Consider the following 14628-nt stretch of genomic DNA (forward strand, 5'->3'; position numbering starts at 1 on the left):
TCTGGTAATTCCAACTGGTATGCAACCTCTCCTCTGCGTTCCAGAACTCTGTATGGTCCCACAAATCGTGGTGCTAACTTTCCTTTGACTCCAAATCTCTTAATACCTCGAAGTGGAGACACTCGAAGATATGCTCTATCTCCCACTTCATAGATCACTTCCTTGCGTTTAGCATCAGCATAGCTTTTCTGCCTTGACTGGGCTATCTTAAGTCTGTCACGAATCAACTTGACCTTCTCCTCTGAATCCCTGATCAAATCAGGTCCAAATAATTTGCGATCTCCAACTCCATTCCACATCAAAGGTGTCCTGCATTTCCTGCCATACAATGCCTCGAAAGGGGCCATCTGCAAACTGGCTTGGTAGCTGTTGTTGTACGAGAACTCTGCGTAGGGTAAGTTATCATCCCAACTAGACCCATAGTCTAGCGCACAAGCTCTCAGCATGTCCTCCAGAATCTGATTGACTCTCTCTGTCTGCCCATCAATCTGTGGATGGAAGGCTGTACTAAACTCTAGCCTGGTACCCAAAGTTTCATGCAACTGATTCCAAAACTTTGAGGTAAACTGTGTTCCTCTATCTGATACGATGCTCCTCAGAACTCCATGCAGACATACAATCCTGGTCATATATATCTTTGCCAGCTTAGCACTTGTATAGGTGGTCTTCACTGGAATGAAGTGAGCAACCTTGGTCAAACGATCCACTATCACCCAAATGGAATCATAACCTGAACGGGTCCTGGGTAACCCCGTGATAAAGTCCATACCAAGTTTATCCCATTTCCAATCAGGTATTGGCAACGGCTGAAGTAAACCTGCTGGTTTCTGATGCTCTGCCTTTACTCTCTGACATACATCACATATTGCCACATACTCGGCAATCTCTCTCTTCATACCGGCCCACCAAAAACTTTCCTTCAAGTCCAAATACATCTTGGTGTTGCCTGGGTGTATCGAATATGGTGAGTCATGAGCCTCCTGAAGAATCAACTTCCTGATCTCTGGATCATTGGGTACACAAATCCGTTGCTCAAACCATATGGTTCCATTTTCATCCTCACGGAATCCTTTTGCGTTCCCTTTTCTCATCATTTCCTTTATCTCAGCAATACCTTGGTCCAACTTCTGGGCTTCTCTGATTCTTCCCAACAAGGTGGACTGTACCTCGAGTGTGGCAACATAACCTCTTGGAACTATTTCTAACTGAAGGTCTCTAAGCTCATCACATAACTCCTGAGGTAAATCTCCTGCTGTAAGGGTGTTAACGTAACTCTTACGGCTCAAAGCATCCGCCACAACATTGGCTTTTCCTGGATGATAATGCAGACTCATGTCATAATCCTTTATAAGTTCCAACCATCTCCTTTGCCTGAGATTCAACTCCTTCTGCGTGAAAATGTACTTCAAACTCTTGTGATCCGTGTAAACATCACAACGATTCCCAATAAGATAGTGTCTCCATGTCTTGAGTGCATGCACAACGGCTGCTAACTCCAAGTCATGCGTGGCATAGTTCAACTCATGAGGTCGAAGCTGTCGTGAAGCATAAGCTACAACTTTTCCCTCCTGCATAAGAACACCTCGAAGTCCCTGACGTGAAGCATCACAATACACCTGAAAGTCCTTGTGTACATCAGGTAGGATTAGCACTGGGGCTGTAACCAAATGCTTCTTCAACTCTTGAAAGCTGGCTTCACACTCTTCAGTCCAAACGAACTTGGTGTCCTTCTTCAACAACGTTGTCATGGGCCTTGCAATCTTAGAGAAATTTTCAATAAATCTCCGGTAATATCCTGCAAGTCCAAGGAAACTGCGAATCTCGCCAACTGTGGTGGGTGCATTCCATTCTGTGACTGACTCTACCTTGGTAGGGTCCACTGCAATCCCTTCACCTGACACAACATGTCCAAGGAATCCGACTTCCTTGAGCCAAAACTCACACTTGCTGAACTTGGCATAAAGTTGATGTTCTCTGAGCTTCTCCAGAACCAAGCGCAGATGTTCAGCGTGTTCCTCCTCATTCTTGGAGAAAACCAATATGTCATCAATGAATACCACAACGAACTTATCCAAGAACTCCATGAACACCTTGTTCATCATGCTCATAAAATAGGCAGGGGCATTAGTCAAACCAAAGGACATGACTGTATACTCATAAAGCCCATACCTTGTAGTAAAAGTTGTCTTGGGTATATCCTTCTCACGGATCTTCAATTGGTGATAACCCGATCGAAGATCGATCTTGGAGAAAACACTAGCTCCTTCTAGCTGGTCAAACAAGTCATTGATCATCGGTAGGGGATACTTGTTCTTGATGGTCACCTCGTTCAAAGAGCGGTAATCCACACACATCCTCAAGGTTCCATCCTTCTTCTCTACTAAGAGTACTGGGGCTCCCCAAGGTGATGAACTCGGGCGAATATACCCTTTCTCTAGCAACTCCTTAATCTGTTTCTTGACTTCCTCCAAATCATTAGCGGGCATCCGATACGGCCTCTTGGAGATAGGTCCTGTACCTGGCAGCAACTCAATCAAAAACTCAATCTCCCGATCTGGCGGCATACCTGGTAACTCCTCCGGAAATACATCGGGATAATCCTTCACCACTGGTACTTCTTCCTGGACAACTCCCGTAAGAGAGTTCACCTGAGTCCTCTTAGGCTTAAGCCTGGATACATACTTGATCCTCTTCTTCTCTGGGGTGGTGAGAAAAATCGATCTACTAGCACAATCGATGGTCCCCTCATACTTGGACATCCAATCCATCCCTAGGATTACATCCAACCCTTGCGACTCTAGTATGATCATATCCGTAGGGAAAACATGTCCCCCTATGTTCAAAGGCAACTGGAAACATCCCTGACTAGCCATAGACTCGGCTCCTGGGGAACTCACTAGAATGGGTGCCTTAAGAGCTACGGTAGGCAACTTATGTCTATCCACGAATCCCCTCGATATGAATGAATGCGATGCACCAGTGTCAAAAAGAATGAGTGCTGGAAATAAATTAACCAAGAACTTACCAATCACTGCGTCAGGCTGTTCATAGACCTCTTCCACATTGACATGATTCACATGCCCCTTAGTGAAAGGATTAGGCTTCTTGCCTCCAGAATTCCCATTGCCATTTCCATTTCCATTCTGCGCCTCAGGACACTCATTGGAGTAGTGCCCTGTCTTCTTGCATTTGAAGCAAGTGATGTGACTCAGATCTTTCTTCATTGGTGTAGAAGAGTTGAAATGCTGCTGGTTGCCATTCCCTCCATTGCCATTTCCATGCTTGTGACCATGGTGGTTGTGTCCATTTCCTCCATGCTGAATGTGGCCTCCATGGTTATGATGATTCCCTCCAAACTTGCTAGTTCCTGATCCAGAACTTCCTAAGTACTGGCTATAGCGGGGTTTTTGTTGAACTCCAGAGTTATACTTCCCATGACCGTACTTTCTCTTACGATTCTCCATCTGCTGGTGCTTGCCCTCGAGAATGGTAGCCTTATCAACCAACTCCTGATAGTTCGCAAAGGTCACCACAGTCAACTGAACTCCCAACTCATCGTTTAGTCCCTCCAGAAACTTCTCCTACTTGGCTGCATCAGTGGCCACGTCCCTTGGTGCATAACGGGCCAACTTACTGAACTCATCAGCATACTGGGATACCGTGCGTCCTCCCTGGCGCAAGCTGCGGAACTCCTTCTTCTTCAGACTCATGGCTCCAGCTGAGACATGAGCAGTGCGGAATGCCTGCTGGAACTGAGTCCAAGTCACATTCTCCAAGGGGTATGTGGTGGTGTAGTTCTCCCACCAAGCAGCGGCCGGGCCATCCAGCTGATGGGCGGCAAACTTCACCTTCTCAGCATCATTGCATCCTGCCGTGGCTAGCTCCCTTCCTATCTTGCGGAGCCAGTCATCTGCGACGATTGGCTCCGTGCTGCTGGAGAACACGGGTGGTTTCAGCCTCAGAAAACGGGTAAGACTATCAACTGGGGGTGGCGGCGGTGGGTTGTTGTTGTTCTGGTTCTGGTTCTGAATGAGCATCTGCATAAGAGCATTCTGCTGCTGGATCAATTGCGTGAGCTCCGGCGGAAAGTTGAATTCGGGGTCACGTCTTGAAGGCATCTGATGGGTTTAGAGTGGATGAGAAGTCAGAAGAGAATAAGGCCTAAGGAGTAAAATCATACTACCCATATGCACATGATAGCAATAAAACTTCAAATCACTCCAATTCAATTTCACTCAAAGGGGTTCACATGAACAATCAAACCTAAGGTAAGCCATGTCACAAGATTTGACAAGGTCTCACAAATGAAATAAAACTAATCGGATAACGAAATCAAATTTCTAACTCTCATGGTGGTATAAAATCTAACTCTCGTCGGATGAAGACCAGTCAACCATGTTGACATCAGGTGTCCTCGCATCACTGTCGGTGTCATCATCTCTAAGCTCATCACCCTGGTCCTTGTCCTGGCTGACATAGGCACCATACGAGTGATCCTCCTGAATGTTTTCTCCCTCATCCAGCTTCTCCTCGGCCTCCTCAAGCTCAAGCTTCAGATCGTCGATCTTCTCCTGTAGTGCGTCCAGCTCTCCCTCATGCTCGATGCGAGCGTCTTGGAGTTCCTCCTCGAGATCGGCCTTGCGAGTCATGAGGTTCTTGATGACGATCATGTTGTCAGACATCTCCAGCTCCATCATACGAATGTGATCCTCCATGTCCTGGATATGGGATGCTATCGTCTCGTCCTCCAGGGTACGCACCACATCTCCTTTTGCGTCACGGCGTCCGTACATCACGAAGGAGGTCCTCTTGAGGTCTTCGTCATACTCCTCCCGAATGCGTCCGAGAGCAATGTGAGCAGCGATGCCCCTGCCCAAGCCCCATGTTGCAGTATCCACATGGAAATCAATGGGCTTGGTGCGGTTTCCGAGGATGCGTCCAGGGATATGGGCATCGATCCTCCAACATGTCTCCTCGGGCAGGGTGGCGGTGAAGGTTCCAGTGAATGTGGGAAGCCCAATCTTCAGGTGCTTCACGATCTTCACCAGCTGCCGTCCAAAAGGCATGGTCTCATCGGGCTGCTCAAACTCGACAATGGCGGACGGCATCTAAATTTTGAAAGAGGGAAGAAATTAGTACAGAAGTAAAGAAGGTACGAGACCAAAGGATATATAGGGAAAGTGAAAAATAAAGTTTTATCCTATGGCTTTTCCATTTTCTAGGGGTCGCGTCCTACAGTCAAAGTGTGCTCTGATACCATCTTGTAGCGACCCGACTCGGTAAGAGTCGAAGTCTCTGTGTTTACCGTGCTAGTCCCTGGATCGACTTGCTAGCACACACAGTACTCGATGAAATAACAGAAATAACACACATCTCTTTATTACATCGATAGTCCAGGAGCAATACATTTATTACCAAATAGGGCATAGAGCCAATAAACAAATACTGCGGAAGCAAAGTAGTAAATGAGTCCAACTCCACGAGCAAGGTTGAGTGTAGAACATCGACCTATCGCACCTTAATCCTCGTCGGATATATCTGCAACGTGATAAGTTGCAGCCATATAGGTCAGTACATTGAATGTACTGGCAAGTCACATCATAAGTGTAATGAACCTACTTGTACATGCAATTTGGCTGGTGGAAAGCTCTAAGTTTAATTTTTGCATAAAGCTAGTTTTTCCCTATTGGAAAAGATGTTATTCTACTACTACACATTTGCATAGGATGAGTTGGCAAACCCAACTCCATCCGTTCCCAAGTTTCATTTAAATCCCAACTGTTTAATTAAAGGTGAGGAGATCTCCCAGCATTTTCACTACTAGAAGCTCAAGATGTCCGTAACCGGGGACACGACTAATCGATTAGGTTGACACTCTGCAGAGGTTGCGCACTTTTCCCCACAAGACTCGACCACCTCCATGATCGGAAAATCGAGACATAGTCTTTCGAAAATGCTCCCCCTTAACCCACGGATAGGCCGGTACACCTACATCCTTCTACATCTGCTAGCCCATCCCGGAAGGGGGTCACACTAACTACTCAACTAAGCCAGAGCCCATATTGGCTTGTGGCTGCACACGTAAGCTTCTAGACATGAGAATACGATTGATCTCTTTGAGCCTGAGCGGACGGTCCACTAGTGGTGCACCACCATGGATTTCCCATGCGTGCCCCACTGTACTTCGCCACCATTCCATCAAGTTTCCGCCCAGGTAGTTCATTAATTATCTTAGGTCCTACTTACTACATTGTTACTCATACTTTACAATATTCACTCCCCAATCCACGTCTACTTAGCGAAGCAACATAATGTAAAACGATGGCGACAATGTCATATGGTTCAGACCTACCTCAATGAACTACTGGGTGAAAAGCATAGTCATGCAGCATCAATTCCTACCATGCAGTCCTACCGCAAAGAACTAAGTGCATAATAAAAACATAGGTAAGGAAACATGATCAAGATGCAACTTGCCTTGGTACTGCTGGTTGAACTCTAAAGACTGAAAATATTCTGCTTCGCACTCCGGGCAATCTATCGCAAAGGAGATAAACAAACATAAACAAACATTCAAGAGAACCAAGAAGAACATGCAAAGCAAAAGTCTCGGAAAAACCAAATGAACAAACATCACACTTAACTAGCATGAAAAATATTCTAGATGCAAAACGACATAGGCCTATGGTTCAAAGAGTGATGTGAACTATAGTGCGTACTATGCATACTAGTAAAAATATTAATGGGCAGATTCTAGTGTGTGAAAATTATTGTGACAAAGGTCCAGGTGATAGGGTTTGGCTACGGTGACAAAGTGCAAAAAGAATCAACTTAATCGGAGTTACGGTTTGGGAGATATGGCCATTTGAAGTTCGAATTCAAATCTGAATAAATTCAAATTTGAATCTGTCAAAAGTTTGCAAAAAGGATACCACTGGATAGATCTAAACAATACGAAGAATTTGCCGCCGGTTTCATCGAGTTTGGATCTACGGTTAAAAAGTTGTGGCTACGCGAAGTTTAGGGACTAATCTGCTAATTACAGGGACTAAACAGAGAAGAAAACTATCGCAAACAAGTCCCTGGCCACGTGGTGGCTCGTGGCTGGCCGAGCAGCGTCCGCTGCGGAGGTTATACGGCGAACGGCCGCTAAATAAGGAAAACAGTGGCGACGGCTAACTAAAGAAAAACCGACGCTCGGTTTAAATAAAACCGGCCGGTCTAAGGGAACCGCGGTTAACCGCGTACCTCTTCGCAAAATAAAAATAAAAAAAAACCGAACCTAATCTAATCTGGACCGTTGGGGTCCGATCTAACGGGCGAGGGTGGGGCGGCGGCTTACAGTGGGCTGGAGGTGGTGGCCGGCGACGACGAAGACGACGGCGCGGCGTCGGTGGCGGAGGGGACGGCGGCTACGGCGGTCCTCGGCGTCGGGGAAGAAGACGGGGAGGTGCGGCGCGTCGAGGGCGTCGCGAAGGTGGTGGCGGCGTGCGTCGGCGACGTCCGGACGGGGCGGGGCGAGGACGGCGGGGCTCGGAGCTCCGGCGAGATGCGAACGGCGACGACGAGCGGTAGGGGCGGCGTGGGAAGATGCGGGACGGCGAGGATGGAAGAGGGGGGGTCTTGGCCTTTATATAGGCGAGGGGAGGGCGTCGGGGAGCAGCGGGATAAGCTCTATCCCGAGAGCTTCGGCCGGCGGGTTCGGGAGTGCGTGCGCGTGCTCATCCTGCGGGAGAAGCGGGAGGTTGGGGAAGATGAGGTGGAGCGGGGCCCACCAGTCAGTGGCGGCGGCGGTAGCGAGCGAGGGCGGGCGCGGGCGGTCGACCGGGCGGAAGGCGTCGGGCGCTGGGGCTGGCCTGGGGCCGAATGGCCAGTGGGCTGGCTGGCCTGGCGCGCTGGCTAGGCGCGCGCGTCCCTGGGCCGAACTGGTTTCGGTCCAGGCGGGTGAGTGCGTGCGTGTGTTTTTTTTAAAACAGAACACTAAAGTGGTCATAATTAATTCAAAGGAATTAATAAAAACACCACAATAATTTATAAAATAACTATGCAATATTTAGAGCCTAATGAACATTAACTTAAGCACAGAACATTTTGAAAATATTTCCTAATGCAATTAATGCACTTTTTGCAGATAAAATAAATACCAAATAAACTCCAAAACTTCAAATAATATTCAAAATAAAATTTCCCACTCTTTTATATTTTGAGGAAGTCATCTTATCCCCTCTCATTTGTTTTTCTCGAGTGGAAAATATTATTTGAATATTTTTTTTAAAAACTCCAAAAATGCAAAGAAATATGATATGCATTGAATGATTCTATTAACATCCGAATTTAATAAAAATTGGGATGTTACAACTTGTGACTAATGCATGGGTGTCGACAAACCATTAATTATACAACCTTGGCTTTTAGGGCGCCTCGGTGTCGATAAAAACCGAAATGATGAAAGCTTAGGCTTTTAGGGTGCCTCGGCGTCGAAAAACCCTCAATGATAAAAGCTTAGCTTTTAGGATGCCTCGGTGTCGACAAACCCTAAATGATGAGACCATGATCTTGTTCCTTGACAATAACCAACTTTTTGACCAAACTTTGTTCCTATTTAGAGAGAAACATGGCCAACAACGATGAGGCCGGGAGTTCGGGCGGCAAGGCATTCTGGGAGCTGTCCCAGGAGATGGAGGAACAACCTCACTTGTATGAGGACGCCGCCTTCCCCACCGATCCTGAGACCACTGATGGTGCCGCCGAGGATGACCCGACTGATGCCACCACTGATGGTGCCGCCGAGGATGCCACCACTGATGATGGCGGCGCACGCACAAATGGCAGCCAATCGAAGAGGCAACGGAAGGACCGGCGCCCGACCGTGCTCCGCACCCTCAAGGAGGAAGTTACTGAAGTGGACTCCGACGGGAATCCAACGGCGCCCGAACGAATAGTCAAGAGGTACTCGCTTCAGCTCGGGTGCATTCTCCGGAGCACCGTCTCGATCAACACCGAGAACCTGAGGCATCCTGACCGAGGGAATTTGCGCAACCTCCTCTTCATGAAGCTGCACGAACGATACAAGTTCCTCGCTGAATTTGAAAACACAAGCCTCAAAGGGAATAAAGTGAACAATGCTGCCCTCACGAAGATGAGCAAGGCCCTGTCTACTTGGAAAAGCAATGTGAAGAGAATGATCGAGAAAGGTGAGAGTTATGAGAAGATCAAGGAGAAAAATCCTTCGATCACCGAAGATGACTACAACGACTTCAAGATCAATTGCTCGAGCACCGAAAACTCCGAATCAAGTCAGTGGGGGAAAGAAATGCGGGAGCTGAACTTAGGGGAACACACACTCGGTCCCGGCGGTTACAGAGTGGCGGAGCCTATATGGGACAAGGAGGAGGCGGACCATGCCGAGCAAGGCCTACCGCCCCTCTTCGATAAATACGGTGACAAGCAGACCAGGAACTTTGTCAGGGCCCGGTACAAGAAGGACCCGAAAACAAAGGAGCTTACCATGGATCCGAGGACCAGGGCGCTTGAGCTTGTTCTGGTAAGGAATACACCCCCGCGTAATTAGCTCCATATGGTTGCATTCTAATTAATGAAGCCAAATTTCTAAATGGTTCACATTCCTTCCGCAGGCGACTGAAAGCAGTAGCGCGGGGTCGACTAAGAGCAACCCTTGGGACACCACTCTAAATAGGGCGTTGAATGTAATGAAGAACAAGGATAAGCTCAGTAAGCCGACGTCAGCTGGTCGTGTGGCCGGCAAAGGCTTGTCGACAAAATGGTCGTCATACTATAACACTGGTGGGAGAAAGGAGAAAAAGACCAGCTCGGAAAGCCAGGCGCGCGAGGTTCAAGAACTCAAGGCACAGGTGGCGCGGATTCCAGAGATTGTCCAAGAGCAAGTGCAATAACAACTCAGAGCGATGATCACCACCATTGTGCCTACCTTGATCGAGGGGTTGAGTGCGTGGATTGCGGGCGGCCAATAGGGGCCGCCCCCGATTCCTAGCTTCACAGCCAGCAACTCGCAGAATGCGATGGCGGGGCCATTGGTGTCTCCGGCGGAGGTGGCATTGGTGTCTCCGACGCCGGCACGGGAGCTTAATGCACCCGGGTGTACGCCGGCCGCCACCTCTGCAGCAAGCGGCCCCTCTGTCAACTGCACGCCCGCCGTTGGCGGTGCCTCGACATTAGCCGAGCTCGACGCCATCATCACGGTAACTAATTAAGCCTCTCTCGGCCGAGGACTTCATCTCCTTGCCTTTGACTGGGCATCCCTGACGCCCTACATGTTTTCCCAGGGCGCCGCCGACATTCCGTGCACTCTCCTGCACTTCGTGAACAACGAGTTGGTCGATGTCGCCAAGGGAAAAATCGTTCAACCGGGCAACCCCTTGTTCCACGGTACCCAGATGCCACCCAACTTGTTTAGGGTTCAACTGGTTCGGGTGCTGCCAGGCTGCGACGATTTGTTACCTCCGATTCGACCCGTCGGGGCCAACGATGATGACGTGATGACCCTCAGCGCCTACCTGAGCTGGCCCCTGCTTTGGCCGAAGAGCCAGATTTGTTTGGGGGCGGGGGACACCACCCCAAAGACAACACCGCCAGTCGTGTCGGTGCCAAGTCGGCCCCATGGCAAGACCGCCGCAACGGTGTCGGACATCCCTATGCCACTGGATCCAAACATGCATATGGCACAGGATCAGAACGACGATGACGACGATACATTTGGCAATGTCGATCAGTACTTTGCCGATCATGGGTACGGTGGCGACTTCATGGGGCCTCCTTCTCAAGAACCCAACCCAACAAAAGACGTGCGCGATCTAGCTGGTACCGCGGAGAAGCCAAGTTGCAACAGGCGTCGTTTGCAGTTCAGCTCTCAGGAGACGCCTCCAGTTGCCGACTTCACCGAGCCTCAGATAGGCGAGGTGCGAAATATTATCAGCCCCAACACACTCAACAAGGCGGTCCGTGAGCAGAACTCGGTCCCATTACAGGAGAAGAAGAAGGCACGCAAAAGAAAGACTAACAAGGGTGCGGGCCAACCGACACCGAGTACGATCCATGCTCAGGACGGGCCACCTTCACCTGAGGATTTAATGAGGAGGCTGCATGTGGCGGGTAGGCTGATGCTACCGAGAAATATGCTCGATGCTGCAACCGGTGCTATGCGGAGTCTGCATGACAGTGTTCTTTCTTTGGAGAAGCGGCGTCTCAGAGAGAAGGATGTGGCATACCCGGTTTTCGCGGCCAAGGTGCCAGAGGGCAAGGGCTTTGTGGATAACTCCATCGGGGGTACGATCGTCCTGCGGTTTGATGACATCCACGCTATGTTGAACCTTCATCCGCTGCACTACACCTTCATTCGGCTATTTTCGCTAAGTATGGAGATGCGGATCATTCGCGACAAGACCCTGGACATCGTGATAGTCGACCCCTTCTACATGCGTGCCAAGATCTTGGGCAGCGCTGGGGACCGGCAAGTCGCGAGTTCTTACCTCGAAGGCGTCATTCTGGCAAACCAAGATAAGGATAACTTCCTCGTGCCTTACTTTCCCGAGTAAGTCCTCCCCTCAACCACCCCGTAACATATGAATTCTTAGATTTTGATCGTTTTTCTTTTAACATTCCGTGTTTTCTGCAGTGACACACATTGCACGCTCATCCTCCTAAGCCCCAAATATTCCATGGCCACGTATTTCGACCCGGACCGTCATTCGAACATAGACTACACAAATGTCAAGAAGGTTCTTGATGATGTTCTCCCCGGCTACGCCAAATCTGGAGGCACCTTCACCAGGCCTATTCGTAAGTACGGCAAGCACGTGTTCTCCCACAATACGATGTTCTGCTGCGTCAAGCAGCCGCCTGGCGGTCAGAAGGGTGCCTACAACGCCATCCATCACATGCGGGCGATCGTACGGGACCAGCATCAACTTCTGCTACCGAGTAAACTCAAAGATTGGGCCGCGAGCGTGTCGGCAATCCAGGACACGGACATCAGACAAGAATTCTTTCGCATCCAGTCGGAGTTTGCGGAAATCATCCATCAAGATGTCCTTCGTACCTCGGGGCAGTTCTACCTCAGAAATCAACCGTCCAACAGTGACATCGACACAATGCTACAAATGCAGGCTGACAACGACCGTTATTTCATGACTCCCACGATAGACGGCGGCTTCATCCACGCTCCGGTCCCTTGAGTCGAGTCGAAAGCAGTGATGCTGTGTCTAGTTTTGAAACATCGATTGGCTCATGTTGTAATTAAACTTTAATGAACTTGTAGTATGTCTCTTTGGTTTCGAGAGTCGTTCAACTTAGATGTAATCGATGCTATTAATGTCTTGCTTTTCTCTTCCGATCGTTCTGTTGCATACTTATATATTGCTTATGTACTGTCTGTGAATTGGTACTAACGTTTCGTTTGGCTAGTGCATAGCGATGCCGTCGTATGTCGTGTACAAGGGTAAGGTTCCCGGAGTCTACGACGACTGGGAGGAGTGTCGGAGACAGGTTCACCGACTCAGCGGTAACAGTTACAAAGGGTACACCACTAGGGCCGAGGCCAAATCTAGATACGCCCGCTATCTAGCGGGAGAGGGGAGGGAGCGTTGGAGGAACCGGATGAAGACGAGTTTCATCGTGATGATGCTCATCGTGATGACCGCAGCTCTCTTCTATGTGATGGTAGTTTAGATGATCGATATCGACTTGTAATGTGAAGACAAACTCGCTACTCGCGGTCTCGAGACTTGTAATATAATGTTCTATCTTTGTTCGGTCTTTTCAATTCGGAGACTAATATGATGAATTGTATTCGGAGACTAATATGATGAATTGTATTCGGAGACTAATATGATGAATTGTATTCAGAGACTAATCTTCTATTGTATTCGATGAATCTATTGTTGATGTGTGCTGTCTATATTTTGTCCAATTATACATTTTGTAACCCGTGCAAAAAACAGAAAATTAAAAAATAAAAAAGCTAATATTCATACTAATGGCGCATCACATCACAGTGCGCCATTAGTATTCCAAAGGATACTAATGGCGCATCATTAAAGAGTGCGCCATTAGTATGCCGAAGTTACTAATGGCGCATCTTGTTGTTGTGCGCCATTAGTATGCCAAAGCACCTGGGTATACATGCCCCCCTGGGAGGCATACTAATGGCGCATCACATCACAGTGCGCCATTAGTATGACAAAGGATACTAATGGCGCATCATTAAACAGTGTGCCATTAGTATGCCGAAGTTACTAATGGCGCATCTTGTTGTTGTGCGCCATTAGTATGCCAAAGCACCTGGGTATACATGGCCCCCTGGGAGGCATACTAATGGCGCACTGTTGTATATACTAATGGCGCATCTGAGGTGCGCCATTAGTATACCAGATACTAATGGCGCACCAGTGGTGCGCCATTAGTAAAATATACTAATGGCGTGGCACTAATGGCGCACCTCTAATGCGCCATTAATGGCCAAATTAGGTGTGCCATTAGTAGGCCTTTTCCTAGTAGTGCTATCCATAGATTACCCCAATATCACCATGGGAATCCGCGAGTTGAATGCCTGAACATATATCAAGTGAATCAATAAGATACCCCAATTTTCACCTCAAGTATTCATACTGCAAGACATATATCATGTATTCTCATCTCTGAATATTTAATCCGACCAGACAAAACTTCAAAGGGCAAAGATTCAATCCATCACAACGAGAGTATAGAGGGGGGAAACATCATATGATCCGACTATATTAACAAAGCCCATGATATAGATCATGAGAGAGAGAGAGAGATTAAACACGTAGATACTGGTACAAACCCTTAGCCCCGAGGGTGGACTACTCCCTCCTCATCGTGGTGGCCGCCGGGATGATGAAGAGGGCCACCGAAGATGATTCCCCCCTCTGGCAGGGTGCCGGAACGGGTCTAGATTGGTTTTTTGTGGCTACGGATCCGTGTGGCGGCGGAACTTTTGATCTAGGTTAACCCTGAGGGTTTTTGGATTTTTTTGGAATTTATAGGGTAAAGAGGGGGTGCGGGAGGCCACCTAGGTGGGAACAACCCACCTGGGAGTGCATGGGCCCCCAGGCGCGCCCTGGTGGGTTGTGCCCCCTCGGGGCACCCCCCAGGTGCTGCTCTGGCCCATCGGGAGTCTTCTGGTCCATAAAAAATCCACAAAAAGTTTCACGGTGTTTGGACTCCGTTTGATATTGATTTCCTACGATGTAAAAAACAAGCAAAAAACAGCAACTTGCACTAGGCACTGGGTCAATAGGGTAGTCCCAATAAATGATATAAAGTTGCTATAAAATGATTATAAAACATCCAAGAATGTTAATATAATGGCATGAATACTTCATAAATTATAGATACGTTGGAGACGTATCACCCGCGCCCGCGGCCTGAAGGGAGGCACACCCTCCACTTCAAGTACGATGGGGTGACGGTGCTCTTCGTCAAGATCTTCGGAGAAGATAGCGGGCGCCTGGGATGCTGCCGGGAGAGCGACAACCACGACGGCGACCGTCACTCTTTCAATGACGACCGCCATCATGATGGCGACACCCTCGGCGGTGAACTTGCCCTTAGCGATGGCCGCGATGCCTC

This window comes from Triticum dicoccoides, chromosome 5A (genome assembly GCF_002162155.2).
Source record: "Triticum dicoccoides isolate Atlit2015 ecotype Zavitan chromosome 5A, WEW_v2.0, whole genome shotgun sequence".
Lineage (NCBI taxonomy): Eukaryota > Viridiplantae > Streptophyta > Magnoliopsida > Poales > Poaceae > Triticum > Triticum dicoccoides.